Source organism: Stenella coeruleoalba (genome assembly GCF_951394435.1).
Source record: "Stenella coeruleoalba genome assembly, chromosome: 11".
Taxonomy (NCBI): Eukaryota; Metazoa; Chordata; class Mammalia; order Artiodactyla; family Delphinidae; genus Stenella; species Stenella coeruleoalba.
The window spans coordinates 21969917-21986385 of NC_137157.1; the positions used below are offsets into that span (position 1 = coordinate 21969917).

The window sequence follows — 16469 nt, forward strand, 5'->3', positions numbered from 1 at the left end:
GGACGATGTTGGCTGTGGGTTTGTCATATATGGCCTTTATTATGTTGAGGAAAGTTCCCTCTATGCTTACTTTCTGCGGGGTTTTTATCATAAGTGGGTGTTGAATTTTGTCGAAAGCTTTCTCTGCATCTATTGAGATGATCATATGGTTTTTCTCCTTCAATTTGTTAATGTGGTTTACCACATTGATTGATGTGCGTATATTGAAGAATCCTTGCATTCCTGGAATAAACCCCACTTGATGATGGTGTATGATCCTTTCAATGTGCTGTTGGATTCTGTTTGCTAGTATTTTGTTGAGGATTTTTGCATCTATGTTCATCAGTGACATTGGCCTGTAGTTTTCTTTCTTTGTGACATCCTGGTCTGGTTTCGGTATCAAGGTGATGGTGGCCTCGTAGAATGAATTTGGGAGTGTTCCTCCCTCTGCTATATTTTGGAAGAGTTTGAGAAGGATAGGTGTTAGCTCTTCTCTAAATGTTTGATAGAATTCACCTGTGAATCCATCTGGTCCTGGGATTCTGTTTGTTGGAAGATTTTTAATCACAGTTTCAATTTCAGTGCTTATGATTGGTCTGTTCATATTTTCTATTTCTTCCTGATTCAGTCTTGGCAGGTTGTGCATTTCTAAGAATTTGTCCATTTCTTCCAGGTTGTCCATTTTATTGGCATAGAGTTGCTTGTAGTAATCTCTCATGATCTTTTGTATTTCTGCAGTGTCAGTTGTTACTTCTCCTTTTTTTTTTAATTCTGTTGATTTGAGTCTTCTCCCTTTTTTTCTTGATGAGTCTGGCTAATGGTTTATCTATTTTTTTTACCTTCTCAAAGAACCAGCTTTTAGTTTTATTGATGTTTGCTATCGTTTCCTTCATTTCTTTTTCATTTATTTCTGATCTGATTTTAATGATTTCTTTCCTTCTGCTAACTTTGGGGTTTTTTTTGTTCTTCTTTCTCTAATTGCTTTAGGTACAAGGTTAGATTGTTTACTCGAGATATTTCCTGTTTCTTAAGGTGGGCTTGTATTGCTATAAACTTCCCTCTTAGAACTGCTTTTGCTGCATCCCATAGGTTTTGGGTCATCGTGTCTCCATTGTCATTTGTTTCTAGGTATTTTTTAATTTCCTCTTTGATTTCTTCAGTGATCACTTTGTTATTAAGTAGTGTATTGTTTAGCCTCCATGGGTTTGTATTTTTTACAGGTCTTTTCCTGTGATTGATATCTACTGTCATAACATTGTGGTCGGAGAAGGTACTTGATACAATTTCAATGTTCTTAACTTTACCAAGGCTTGGTTTGTGACCCAAGATATGATCTATCTTGGAGAATGTTCCATGAGCACTTGAGAAAAATGTGTATTCTGTTGTTTTTGGATGGAGTGTCCTATAAATATCAATGAAGTCCATCTTGTTTAATGTATCATTTAAAGCTTGTGTTTCCTTATTTATTTTCATTTTAGATGATCTGTCCATTGGTGAAAGTGGGGTGTTAAAGTCCCCTACTATGAATGTGTTACTGTCGATTTCCCATTTTATGGCTGTTAGTATTTGCCTTATGTATTGAGGTGCTCCTATGTTGGGTGCATAAATATTTACAATTGTTTCATGTTATTCTTGGATCGATCCCTTGATCATTATGTAGTATCCTTCTTTGTGTCTTGTAATAGTCTTTATTTTAAAGTCTATTTTGTCTGATGTGAGAATTGCTACTCCAGCTTTCTTTTGATTTCCATTTGCATAGAATATCTTTCCATCCCCTTACTTTCAGTCTGTATGTGTCTCTAGGTCTAAAGTGGGTGTCTTGTAGACAGCATATATATGGGTCTTGTTTTTGCATCCATTCAGCCAATCTGTGTCTTTTGGTGGGAGCATTTAGTCCAGTTACATTTAAGGTAATTATTGATATGTATGTTCCTATTCCCATTTTCTAAATTGTTTTGTGTTCCTTATTGTAGGTCTTTTCCTTCTCTTGTGTTTCTTGCCTAGAGAAGTTCCTTTAGCATTTGTTGTATAGCTGGTTTGGTGGTGCTGAACTCTGTCAGCTTTTGCTTGTCTGTAAAGGTTTTAATTTCTCTATCAAATCTGAATGAGATCCTTGCTGGGTAGAGTAATCTTGGTTGCAGGTTTTTCTCCTTCATCACTTTAAATATGTCCTGCCACTCCCTTCTGGCTTACAGAGTTTGTGCTGAAAGATCAGCTGTTAACCTTATGGGGATTCCCTTGTGTATTTGTTGTTTTTCCCTTGCTACTTTTAAGATGCTTTCTTTGTATTTAATTTTTGACAGTTTGATTAATATGTGTCTTGGTGTATTTCTCCTTGGATTTATCCTGTATGGGACTCTCTGTGCTTCCTGAACTTGATTAACTATTCCCTTTCCCATATTAGGGAAGTTTTCAAGTATAATCTCTTCAAATATTTTCTCAGTCCCTTTCTTTTTCTCTTCTTCTTCTGGAACCCCTATAATTCGAATGTTGGTGCGTTTAATGTTGTCCCAGAGCTCTCTGAGACTGTCCTCAGTTCTTTTCATTCTTTTTTCTTTATTCTGCTCTGCAGTAGTTATTTCCACTCTTTTATCTTCCAGGTCACTTATCCGTTCTTCTGCCTCAGTTATTCTGCTAGTGATCCCATCTAGAGTATTTTTCATTTCATTTATTGTGTTGTTCATCATTGTTTGTTTCATCTTTAGTTCTTCAAGGTCCTTGTTAAATGTTTCTTGCATTTTGTCTATTCTATTTCCAAGATTTTGGATCATCTTTACTATCATTATTCTGAATTCTTTTTCAGGCAGACTGCCTATTTCCTCTTCATTTGTTAGGTCTGGTGGGTTTTTATCTTGCTCCTTCATCTGCTGTGTGTTTTTCTGTCTTCTCATTTTGCTTATCTTACTGTGTTTGGGGTCTCCTTTTTGCAGGCTGCAGGTTCATAGTTCCTGTTGTTTTTGGTGTCTGTCCCCATTGGCTAAGGTTGGTTCAGTGGGTTGTGTAGGCTTCCTGGTGGTGGGGACTAGTGCCTGTGTTCTGGTGGATGAGGCTGTATCTTGTCTTTCTGGTGGGCAGATCCACGTCTGGTGGTGTGTTTTGGGGTGTCTGTGGACTTATTATGATCTTAGGCAGCCTCTCTGCTAATGGGTGGGGTTATGTTCCTCTTTTGCTAGTTGTTTGGCATAGGATGTCCAGCACTGTAGCTTGCTGGTCGTTGAGTGAAGCTGGGTGCTGGCGTTGAGATGGAGATCTCTTGGAAATTTTCTCCATTTGATATTATGTGGAGCTGGGAGGTCTCTTGTTGACCAGTGTCCTGAAGTTGGCTCTCAGGGACACAGCAGTGATTCCTAGCTGGAGCACCAAGAGCCTTTCGTCCACATGGCTCAGAGTAAAAGTGAGAAAAAGTAGAGAGAAAGAATTAGTAGAAGTAGGAAGAAAGAAAGAAAAGAAGGAGGGAAGGAAGGAAGAAAGAAAGAAGAAAAGAAGGAAAGAAAGAAAGGAGGGAGGGAGGGAGGGCCGGTGGGAGGAAGGAGGGAAGGAAGGAAAAAAGAAAGAAAGAAAGAAGATAAAGTAAAATAAAATAAAGTTATTAAAATTAATTATTAAAAAAAATTAAAAGAAAACGGACAGATAGAACCCTAGGACAAATGGTGGAAGCAAAGCTGTACAGACAAAATCTCACACAGAAGCATACACATACACACTATCAAAAAGAGGAAAAGGGGAAAAAATCATAAATCTTGCTCTCAAAGTCCACCTCCTCAATCATCAAGTTGATTGTGGAGCTTTAATCTGCTGCTTCTGAGGCTACAGGGAGAGATTTCCCTTTCTCTTCTTTCTTCGCACAGCTCCCGAGGTTCAGCTTTGGATTTGGCCGTGCCTCTGCGTGTAGGTCGCCGGAGGGCGTCTATTTTTCGCTCAGACAGGACGAGGTTAAAGGAGCCACTGATTTGGGGGCTGTGGCTCACTCAGGCTGGGAGGAGGGAGGGGCACGGAGTGCGGGGCAAGCCTGCGGCGGCAGAGGCTGGCGTGATGTTGCACCAGCCTGGGTGCAACGCGTGCCATGCGTTCTCCCAGGGAAGTTGTCCCTGGATCCCGGGAACCTGGCAGTGGCGGGCTGCACAGCCTCCCTGGAAGGGAGGTGTGGATAGTGACCTGTGCTCGCAGACAGGCTTCTTGGTGGCGGCAGCAGCAGCCTTAGCGTCTCCTGCCTGTCTGTGGGGTCCACGCTTTTTTTTTTTTTTTTTTGGTCCACGCTTTTAACTGCGGCTCGCGCCCGTCTCTGGAGCTCCTTTAAGCAGCGCTGTTAATCCTCTTTCCTCACGCAACAGGAAACAGAAGGAAGAAAAAGTCTCTTGCCTCTTCGGCTGCTCCAGACCTTTTCCTGGACTCCCTCTCTGCTAGCCGTGGTGCACTAAACCCTTCCACTGTATAAAATCTAAATACAGATCATATATTTCCAATGAAAGTTTACTGTCTGAATTGAAATATGCTGAAAGTGAAAATTACACTTCAGGTTATAAAGACTTCGTACACAAAAAGGAATATAACATATTTTATTAGTAATTGGAATAATATTTTGGATAAGTTAGGTTAAACAGATATATTAATAAAATTATTTTTATGTAGTTAAAATTTTTTTAAAAATGTGCCTACTGTCTAATTTAAAATTATATACATGCTCACATTATATTTCTGTTGGACAATGGTGCTAGAGAAAAAATTAAATAATTCTGTCTTCTAGAATGGTCGATCTAAATCAGTTTTTTTTTTGTGACATCTTTATTGGAGTATAATTGCTTTACAATGGTGTGTTAGTTTCTGCTGTGTAACAAAGGGAATCAGCTATAAATATACATATGTGCCCATATCTCCTCCCTCTTGCATCTCCCTCCCACCTTACCTATCCCAGCCCTCTACGTGGACACAAAGCACTGAGCTGATCTCCCTGTGCTATGCGGCTGCTTCCCAGTAGTTATCTATTTACATTTGGTAGTGTATATATGTCCATGCCACTCTCTCACGTTGTCACAGCTTACCCTTCCCCCTCCCCACGTCCTCAAGTCCATTCTCTACGTGTGTGTCTTTATTCCTGTCCTGCACCTAGGTTCTTAAGAACCTTTTTTTTTTCTTAGATTCCATATGTATGTGTTAGCATACGGTATTTGTTTTTCTCTTTCTGACTTACTTCACTCTGTATAACAGACTTTAGGTAGATCCACCTCATTAAACATAACTCAATTTCGTTTCTTTTATGGCTGAGTAATATTCCATTGTATATATGTGCCACATCTTCTTTATCCATTCATCTGTTGATGGACACTTAGATTGCTTCCATGTCCTGGCTATTGTAAATAGAGCAGGCAATGAATATTGTGGTACATGACTCTTTTTGAATTACAGTTTTCTCAGGGTATATGTCCAGTAATGAGATTGCTGGGTTGTATGGTGGTTCTAGTTTTAGTTTTATGAGGAACCTCCATACTGTTCTCCATAGTGGCTGTATCAATTTACATTCCCACTAAAAGTGCAAGAGGATTCCCTTTTCCCACACCCACTCCAGCATTTATCGTTTGTAGGTTTTGTCATGATGGCCATTCTGACTGGTGTGAGGTGATACCTCATTGTAGTTTTGATTTGCATTTCTCTAATGATTAGTGATGTTGAGCATCCTCTCATGTGTTTGTTGGCAATCTGTATATCTTCTTTGGAGAAATGTCTGTTTAGGTCTTCTGCCCATTTTTAGATTGGGTTGTTTGTTTTCTTCATATTGAGCTGCATGAGCTTCTTGTATGTTTTCGAGATTAATCCTTTGTCAGTTGCTTTGTTTGCAAATATTTTCTCCCATTCTGAGGGCTGTGTTTCCGTCTTCTTTGGTTTCCTTTGCTGTGCAAAAGCTTTTAATTTGCATTAGGTCCCATCTGTTTATTTTTGTTTTTACTTCCATTTCTCTAGGAAGTGGGTCAAAAGGGATCTTGCTGTGATTTATGTCATAGAGTGTTCTGCCTATGTTTTTCTCTAAGTGTTTTACAGTGTCTGGCCTTACATTTAGGTCTTTAATCCATTTGGAGTTTATTTTTGTGTATGGTGTTAGGGAGTGTTCTAATTTCATTCTTTTACATGTAGCCGTCCTGTTTTCCCAGCACCACTTATTGAAGAGGATGTCTTTTCTCCATTGTATATTCTTGCCTCCATTATCAAAACTAAGGTGATCATATGTGCCTGGTTTTATCTCTGGGCATTCTATCCTGTTCTGTTGATCTATATTTCTGTTTCTGTGCCAGTACCATACTGTCTTGATGACTGTAGCTTTGTAGTATAGTCTGAAGTCAAGGAGCCTGATTCCTCCAGCTCTGCTTTTCTTTCTCAAGATTGCTTTGGCTTTTTGGGGTCTTTTGTGTTTCCATACGAATTGTGAAATTTTCTGTTCTAGTTCAGTGAAAAATGCCCTTGGTTGTTTGATAGGGTTTGCATTGAATCTGTAGATTTCTTTGGGTAGTTTAGTCATTTTCACAGTTTCTTCGAATCCAAGAACATGGTATACCTCTGCATCTGTTTGTATAATCTCTAATTTCTTTTTTGAGTGTCTTATAGTTTTCTGCATACAGATCTTTTGTCCCTTGACGTAGGTTTCTTCCTAAGCATTTTATTCTTTTTGTTGCAATGGTAAATGGGAGTGTTTCCTTAATTTCTCTTTCAGATATTTCATCATTAGTGTATAGGAATGCAAGAGATTTCTGTGCATTAATTTTGTATCCTGCTACTTTACCAAGTTCATTGATTAGCTCTAGTAGTTTTGTGGTAGCATCTTTAGGACTCTCTATGTATAGTATCATATCATCTGCAGACAGTGACAGCTTTACTTCTTCATTTCTGATTTGGTTTCCTTGTATTTCATTTTCTTCTCTGATTGCTGTGGCTAAAACTTCCAAAATTATGTTGAATAATAGTGGTGAGAGTGGGCAACCTTGTCTTTTTCCTGATCTTAGTGGAAATAGTTTCAGTTTTTCACTATTGAGAACAATGTTGGCTGTAGGTTTGTCAGATATGGCCTTGATCATGTTGAGGTAAGTTCCTTCTGTGCCTACTTTCCAGAGGGTTTTTATTATAAATGGGTGTTGAATTTTGCCGAAAGCTTTTTCTGCATCTTTTGAGATGATCATGTGCTTTTTCTCCTTCAAATTGTTAATATGGTGTATCACATTGATTGATTTTGGTATATTGAGGAATCCTTGCATTCCTGGGATAAACCCCACTTAATCATTTTGTATGATCCTTTTAATGTGTTGTTGGATTCTGTTTGCTAGTATTTTGTTGAGGATTTTTGTATCTGTGTTCATCAGTGATATTGGCCTGTAGTTTTCTTTTTCTGTGGCATCTTTGGTTTTGGTATCAGGGTGATGGTGGCCTCGTAGAATGTGTTTGGGAGTGTTACACCCTCTGCTATATTTTGGAAGCGTTTGAGAAGGATATGTGTTAGCTCTTCTCTAAATTCTTCATAGAATTCGTCTGTGAAGCCACCTGGTCCTGGGCACTTGTTTGTTGGAAAATTTTTAATCACAGTCTCAATTTCAGTGCTTGTATTTGGTCTATTTTTCTTTTCTATTTCTTCCTGTTTCAGTCTCGGAAGGCTGTGCTTTCCTAAGAATTTGTCCATTTCTTACAGGTTGTCCATTTTATTGGTATACAGTTGCTTCTGGTAATTTCTCAATATCTTTTGTATTTTGCAGTTTCCGTTGTTGCTTCTTCTTTTTCATTTCTAATTCTGTTGATTTGAGTCTTCTCCCTTTTTCTCTTCATGACTCAGACTAATGGTTTATCAGTTTTATTTATCTTCTCAAAGAACCAGCTTTTAGCTTTATTGATCTTTGCTATTGTTTCCTTCATTTCTTTTTCATTTATTTCTGATCTGATCTTTATGGTTTCTTTCCTTCTGCTAACTTTGGGGGGTTTTGTTCTTCTTTCTCTAATTGCTTTAGGTATAAGGGTAGGTTGTTTATTTGAGATTTGTATTGTTTTCTCAGGTAGGATTGTATTGCTATAAACTGCCCTCTTAGAACTGCTTTTGCTGCATCCCATAGGTTTGGGGTTGTTGTGTTTTCATTGTCATTTGTTTCTAGGTATTTTTTGATTTCCTCTTTGATTTTTTCAGTGGTCTCTTGGTTATTAAGTAGTGTATTGTTTAGCCTCCATGTGGTTGTATTTTTTTACAGATTTTTTACTCTAATTAATATATAGTCTCATAGCATTGTGGTCGCAAAAGATACTTGATAGAATTTCAGTTTTCTTAAATTTACCGCGGCTTGATTTGTGACCCAAGATATGATCTATCCTGGAGAATGTTCCATGAGCACTTGAGAAGAAAGTGTAATCTGCTGTTTTTGGATGAAACGTTCTATATATATCAATTAAGTCCATCTTGTTTAATGTATCGTTTAAACCTTATGTTTATTTATTTATTTTCATGTTTGATGATCTGTCCATTGGTGAAAGTGGGATGTTAAAGTTCCTACTATGTTGTGTTACTGTTGATTTCCCCTTTTATGGCTGTTAGCATTTTCCTTTTGTATTGAGGTGCTCCTGTGTTGGGTGCATAGATATTTACAATTGTTATATCTTCTTCTTGGATTGATCCCTTAATGATTATGTAGTGTCCTTCTTTGTCCCTTGTAATAGTCTTTATTTTAAAGTCTATTTTGTCTGATATGAGAATTGCTTCTCCAACTTTCTTTTGATTTCCATTTGCATGGAATACCTTTTTCCATCCCCTCACTTTCAGTCTGTATGTGTCCCTAGGTCTAAAGTGGGTGTCTTGTAGACAGCATGTATATGGGTCTTGTTTTTGTATCCATTCAGCCAGTCTGTGTCTTTTCGTTGGAGCATTTAATCCATTTACATTTAAGGTAATTATCGATATGTATGTTCCTCTTACCATTTTCTTAATTGTTTTGGGTTTGTTATTGTAGGTCTTTTCCTTCCCTTGTGTTTCCTGCATAGAGAAGTTCCTTTAGCATTTGTTGTAAAGCCGGTTTCACGGTGCTGAATTCTCTTAGCTTTTGCTTGTCTGTAAAAGTCTTAATTTCTCCATGAAACCTGTATGAGATCCTTGCTGGGTAGAGTAATCTTGGTTGTAGGTTTTTCCCTTTCATCACTTTAAATATGTCCTGCCACTCCCTTCTGGCTTGCAGAGTTTCTACTGAAAGATCAGCTGTTAACCTTATGGGAATTCCCTTGTATGTTATTTGTTGTTTTGCCCTTGCTGCTTTTAATATTTTTCTGTGTATTTAATTTTTGATAATTTGATTAATATGTGTCTTGGCGTGTTTCTCCTTGGATTTATCCTGTTTGGGACTCTCTGTGCTTCCTGGACTTAATTGACTATTTCCTTTCCCATATTAGGGAAGTTTTCAACTATAGTCTCTTCAGATATTTTTTCAGTCCCTTTTTGTTTCTCTTCTCCTTCTGGGACCTCTATGATTCAAATGTTGTTGCATTTAATGTTGTTCCAGAGGTTTCTGAGGCTGTCCTCAATTCTTTTCATTCTTTTTGCTTTATTTTGCTCTGCAGTAGTTATTTCCAGTATTTTATCTTCCAGGTCACTTATCCTTTCTTCTGCCTCAGTTATTCTATTGATTTCTTCTAGAGAATTTTTAATTTCATTTATTGTGCTGTTCATTATTGTTTGTTTGCTCTTTAGTTCTTCTAAGTCCTTGTTAAACGTTTTTGTATTTTCTCCATTCTGTTTCCAAGATTTTGGATCATCTTTACTCTCATTACTCTGAATTCTTTTTCAGGTAGACTGCCTATTTCCTATTCATTTCTTTGCTCTGGTGGGTTTTTACCTTGCTCCTTCATCTGCTGTGTATTTCTCTGTCATCTCATTTTGCTTAACCTACTATGTTTGGAGTCTCCTTTTCGCAGGCTGCAGGTTCGTAATTCCTGTTGTTTTTGGTGTCTGCTCCCAGTGGTTAAGGTTGGTCTAGTGGTGTGTGTAGGCTTCTTGGTGGAGGGACTGGTGCCTGTGTTCTGATGAATGAGGCTGGATCTTGTCTTTCTGTTGGCCGGACCGCATCTTGTGGTGTGTTTTGCAGTGTCTGTGACCTTATTATGATTTTAGGCAGCCTGTCTGCTGAAGGGTGGGGTTGTGTTCCTGTCTTGCTAGTTGTTTGGCATAGGGTGTCCAGCACTGTAGGTTGCTGGTCGATGAGTTGAGCTGGGTCTTTGCGTTGAGATGCAGATCTCTGGAAGAGTTTTGCCGTTTGATATTATGTGGGGCTGGGAGGTCTCTGGTGGACCAATGTCCTGAATTTGGCTCTCCCACCTCAGAGGCTCAGACCTGACACCCGGCCAGTGCACCAAAACCCTGTCAACCACACGGCTCAGAAGAAAAGGGCGGAACAAAAAGAAAGAAAGAAAGAAAAATAAATAATTATTTAAGTTAAGTTATTAAAATAGAAAAAGATTATTTAAAATAAAAAAACTAAAGCATAATAATAAAAGAAAGAAAGAAAGAAAGAAGAGAGCAACCAAACCAAAAAACCAATCCACCAATGATAAGAAGCGCTAAATCTGAAATCTACAGTTGCTCCCAAAGTCCACCACCTCAGTTTTGGGATTATTCATTGTCTATTCAGGTATTCCACAGGTGCAGTGTACATCAAGTCGATTATGGAGATTTTATCCACTGCTCCTGCAGCTGCTGGGAAAAATTTCCCTTTCTCTTCTTTGTTTGCACAGCTCCTGGGGTTCAGCTTTGGATTTGGCCCTGCCTCTGCATGTAGGTCACCTGAGAGAATCTGTTCACTGCCTTTTGGGAAGTCTGAGGTCTTCTGCCAGCGTTCAGTAGGTGTTCTGTAGGAGTTGTTCCACATGTAGATGTAGTTTTTATGTATTTGTGGGGAGGAAGGTGATCTCCACGCCTTATTCCTCAACCATCTTGAAGGCCTCCCTAAATCATTTTTTCTTAATTAGTTTGTAGAAAATTTTCTTTTAGCCTTACAATCTGTTACTCGTACTGCCATGCTAATTCTTAGGATTGCTGTCATTTTTGATAAGACCCCTCTTTCATATATAAGCTATAAGGTTTGGAAGACCTTTCCACACACTAACTTGTATACATTTCAAATATTTCTCCCCCACTACACAAGTATATCTGATACATGAATATTCCTGGGCCATAGTCATATCACAGTATGACTCATACTGAAACCTTACAGTCACATACAAGGTGAGTTGGCACAGGAGATGGCAGGAGTATTGCTAGAAGCCATTCTTACATGTGAGCTGTACACGGAAGGTGACTTCAAACCTCATAAGTATACCCCACTAAACTTAAACTAAATGTATCCAAAACTCATTTCCTTAGCCAGATCCCCAAAATGTCTTCAGCCATTGTAATACTACCCAGAACAGAGAGAATATGATAGAGAAATTGGAGTTGAAAGAAACAGAGTTCTTAACTTAACTGCAATTAAAATATTTCACTTTTACAAAATTTACAAGAACATTCCAGAGCCCCACCTAAACCCTTGGAAGGGGCCCATCAAAGTGCTGAACCCTGAGGCTTAAACTTCAATATTTGCCTCTGAGTGTAAACATTTTATTTCACAAAAATGGAACCATGTATATTTTCCTACTTATTATTTTTCTCACTGAACAATATTTCAAAGGACTTCCTTCAAGTCAGTTGGTATTGCTATAATTCATTCTTTTAAAGTTTGCATATTTGATGGTATTATGTATCATGATTTATTCCACCTCTGTTGATGATCATTTACTTCATTTTGCATTGTTTTCCCACTGTGAACAAAACAGCAGCAGACATTGTTGTGCACTAGTCTTATATGAAGGTACTTTTATTTCAATGAGATAAACTTCAGTGTGGGTCAATATAAGGATCATACATTCCAGTTTTCCTGGAATATTCCCTTACATGCTTGTTGACCTGGCATAATTGTTACTAGCACTCTCTTTCACTTTCAGAAGTGTCCCAGTTTGTATGATAATTGTGTGCATACCCTAGTGAAAGGATATGTATACTTTAATACCAATAATAATAGTAGCTAATATCATTGGGCAATTTTTTTATGTGCCAGACATTGCTTAAAGCACCTTGCATGTATTATCTCCTTTAGTTTCCACAAACATGCTATTATTCTTATTTTACAGATAAGGAAACTGAGGCACAGAGAAATTAAGTAACTTACCCAAGGTCACATTGCTAGGAAGTGTGGAGTCATAGTTTAAACCCTACAGCCTGGCTCCAGAGTAGGGTGGCTAATCAAGTCCCAGGACTAAAGGGGTTCCAGGATGTAGAACTTCCAGTTTTAAAACTGAGAAAGAACCTAGCAACCCAAGGTAAGTTGGTCACGCTATCCAGAGGCATTAATCTTAATGCTATTGTTTTCCAGAATGGCTGTATCTGTTTCTGTTACCAACTGTAGTTTGAGAGTAGCTTTTTCCTGCACAACTGTGATATTAAGACTCAAGATAACTTTCAATGATCCCACCTCCCAGTATTTATGTCCTCAGAAAATCTCTTCCCCTTGTGTGTGGACTGGACCTAGTGACTTGCTTCTAATGGACAGACTATGGCAAAAATAATGGGTGTCACTTCTGAGATCAGGTTACAAAAAAGCTCTGGCTTCCGTCTTGTTAGCTCTCTCTTGCTTTCTGGCTTACTCTGATGGAAGCCACCGTCTACATTGTGGGCTGCTCTGTGGAGAGGTCCACATGACAAGAAACTGAGGGAAGCCTCTATTCAATAGCCAGTAAGAAACTAAGGCCCTCAGTCCAGCAGTTCTGTGAGAATCCAATGCTGCTAACAATCATGTGTGTGAAGCCAACTGCTCCCAGCCAAACCTCAGATGAGACCACAGACCCAGCTGACATCTTAATTGCAGCCACCTCTGTTTTTATTAGGGGATAATTTCTTCTGTATATATGTGAAACAACTGATATACTTGATTATATTACTTTCATTTTATGTTTCTTATTGATTTTAGTTTATTTTTTCTCTTTTATTCTTTTTTAAAAATTATTTTTCTGGTTTCACTGAGTTGCTAGTAATTTTTCCCCTTTGTTCACTTAGGATGTTTACTGTTTATTATAACAATAATGATTACCTTCCCTTCCACAGTCTCATAATCAAATATTTATTTTTCTAGCCTCAGATGAAAACAAGATACCAAATGTTTACTAAGACACTCTACTTTCCCCACTGATAGCTCTTTTGCCCTATGTACTAGTTAGGATATAAATTTGACTGCTGTAACAGATATCCAAAATAAATATGGCGTAAACAAGATATAATATTATTTCTCTCTCAGGAAGCATTCTAGGCATAAGCAGACCAGGGTTGGCATGTTGGCTCCATAATCTCAAGGATCCAAGCTCTACATTGTTCCTCTGCCAGCCTTAGGTTGTTCTCATTCACACCTTTTTCTCATGGCATCATTCCAGCTAAAGGGAAGAGGAATTAGGTGACAGGAAAGACACAGCCAGATCGTTTAAGGGCATACTCCGGAATTTGCACACATTGCACATTATTTCTGCTTAGCCAGAACTTAGTCATATGGCCATTGCTTCTTGCAGAGGAAGCTAGGAATTCTAGGTAGACTTGGGTCTAGCTAAGAACTGAGGATTCAATATTGAAGAATAAGAGAAGAGTAAGGGTGATAACTAGCAGCCTCCTACATTCCCCTGTAATATGGGACTTTTACAATAATTTTAATTCCCCGCTTTCAGCTCTTCTCAGAAGTAGATGTAGAATGTTCCTACCTCTTTCTTCTCTCCTTTAAACACCCAACTTCTGGAATTTTAATGGAATATTCATTGCAGTATTTCTCACCTATTTGAAGATTCTTTATTTAGAATCTTTGTTTTCATTATTTAACCATTATAAGAGAGTCTATTAGATAGATAGATAGATAGATAAATATATAGTTTTATGTTTCATCATAAAAGTATGTTTCATCATACTTTTTTCCTTTTATACATCACCTATCTTAAGTGTCTGTTCTGTCCAGAGTTCTTTCTTAAGTATTTTTTCAGATGATAGTCCATTATCTTCTAGTTTTTAGTGTTGCAGATGAAAAGTTTAATGCCAGTATCATTGTCCATTATAAATAAAGTGTTATTTCCCTCTGGGAGACTGTAAGATAACCCTTTTATCCCAGAGATTTTTGCAGTGTATGACTATATATACAAAGCGTTTTGATTAATCTTGCCTAGAACTTTAAGATGCAGACTAAATACTTTATTCACTGCGGGAATTTTTAATTATACTTCAAAATTATTGATATATATCCATCTATTTCTTTTTTTTGGAATTCCTACTATTTGTATAATAAGTCTCCAGGATTTCTACCTTCATAAAATGTGTGTGTGTGTGTGTATATATATATATATATATATATTTTTTTTTTTTTTTAACTCTGTAGTTTGAAGTATTTCTTCCACTTCATATTCTAGGGCACTAATTCAGTTGTTTTTGTGTGTTTTTTTTTTACTAACTTCAAGTCATCTGAATTTTTCTGACCAGTTACTTTTTCCCCCTACAAAGTCTTTTTTAATATGCTGTACTTTAATATTTTTAAGCTCTCTTATTATTATTTGTGTTAAAATTTTTTATCTATCTCTACTAGCAGCTCTATTTTGTTAGAAATTCATTCTCAATTTTCTGTTCTTTCTTTCTCTGGTTGCTGGACCCTCTTAGGTACTTGTTTGTTTTATGTTTGTTTGTTTCTTGGTCTACTCCTTAAGGCTTAGATTTAGTTGTTTCAGAGCCTTAAGGGATGGCAGTCTCTACAATAGTGGAACATTTTGAAATCTCTGACGCTTAGAGTAAGCTGTATAGCAGTAGGCAGATCTACTATCAAAGCATCAGGATAAAGCTTACCTGTAAACCTTTTCCAGCATTTTAGGTGAAGACACCTAACTTAGAACACCTGTTCAGCAAGTCCTTTGTTCCTTGGGGTATATGAAAGTGTACACCATGTAGGTTAATGCCAACATTTTCCCTAGAGTACCACATTCTCTGCCAGATAAGTTCTCCCTGGGATTATGGCATTCTGCACCTTGCCTGTGAGCATTTCTACACTAGTTCTAAGACTCTCATCTATCCCAGAGAGGAAACAGTGTTGTAACAGCTTTCTTGCTCTTCCCTCCAGACACAATTTGCCAGTTGGCTCCAGGAGCTGCACAGCTTGGGTTAGCTAGATGGTTTGCAATAAGTTAAGGAAGCACATCTAAGCTACCATCTTTCTAGAACCCTCACTTGTAAATTTGAAAATTAAAAAGGAATATATTTCAAAGTAACTCAAGGATTAAAGCAAAATCATAAAGGAAATTAATCAATATTTGAAAAGGTTAATAATATTTATACATCCCTAGCAAGACTGATCAAAAGGAAAGAAAGAAGATACAAATAAATATTATTTAGAAACAAAAAGGAAGATGTAACCAAAGATTCAAGAGAGATTTTAAGAAGCCATAAGGGAATTCCCTGGCTGTCCAGTGGTTAGGATCCTGCGCTCTCACTGCCAAGGGCCAGGGTTCAATCCTGGGTTGGGGAACTAAGATCCCACAAGTTGTACAGCGAGGCCAAAAAAAAAAAAATTAAGAAACCATAAGGTGATATTATGAATGTTTTTATTCCAAAAATCTTTAAGACAAGATTAAATATACAAATTTGTGGAAAAAATAGAAATTACCATTCATAACTTTATACAAATAGACATTAACAGAAGGGAATTGATACTGCAAACAAATGATCAAGTTGGTTTGATAGAGAGGACCTTCAAGACGGTGGAGGAGTAAGACATGGATATCACCTTCCTCCCCACAAATACATCAAAACTACATCTACATGAGGAACAACTCCTACAGAACACCTACTGAACCCTGGCAGAAGACCTCAGACTTCCCAAAAGGCAAGAAACTCCCCACATACCTGGGTAGGGCAAAAGAAGAAAATAAAAACAGAGACAAAAGAATAGGGACAGGACCTGCACCTCAGGGAGGCAGCTGTGAAGGATGAAAAGCTTCCACACACTAGGAAGCCCCTTCACTGGTGGAGAAGGGGGGAGGGTGGGGGGGGTGCTTCAGACCCACAGAGGAGAGCGCAGCAATAGGGGTGCAGAGGGCAAAGCGGAGAGATTCCCACACAGAGTATCAGTGCTGACCAGCCCTCACCAGCCTGAGAGGCTTGTCTGCTCACCCGCTGGGGTGGGTGGGGGCTGGGAGCTGAGGCTTGGGTTTCGGAGGTCAGGTCCCAGGGAGAGGACTGGGGTTGGCTGCGTGAACACAGCCTGAAGGGGGCTAGTGCACCACAGCTAGTGGGAGGGAGTCCAGGAAAAAGTTGTAACTTCCTAAGAGTCAAGAGAACATTGTTTTGGGGTGCACGAGGAGAGGAGATTCAGAGCACTGCCTAAATGAGCTCCAGAGACAGGCATGAGCCACGGCTATCAGCGTGGACGTCAGAGATGGGC

General features: G+C 38.3%; 1 protein-coding gene across 13 annotated transcripts in view; it reads left to right on the forward strand.

Annotated features, from left to right (window-relative positions):
- ANKS1B (ankyrin repeat and sterile alpha motif domain containing 1B) overlaps positions 1–16469 on the forward strand; it is a gene marked incomplete at its 5' end in the record, with an annotated part of 1156737 nt that overhangs the window by 448758 nt on the left and 691510 nt on the right. Inside the window, one exon of one of the 13 annotated variants that reach the window (XM_079937791.1) lies at positions 12213–12336. The exons of the other annotated variants lie outside the window; for them this stretch is intronic. Of the gene's footprint in view, positions 1–12212; positions 12337–16469 lie in introns of those variants that run through there. 13 annotated transcript variants of the gene reach the window in all.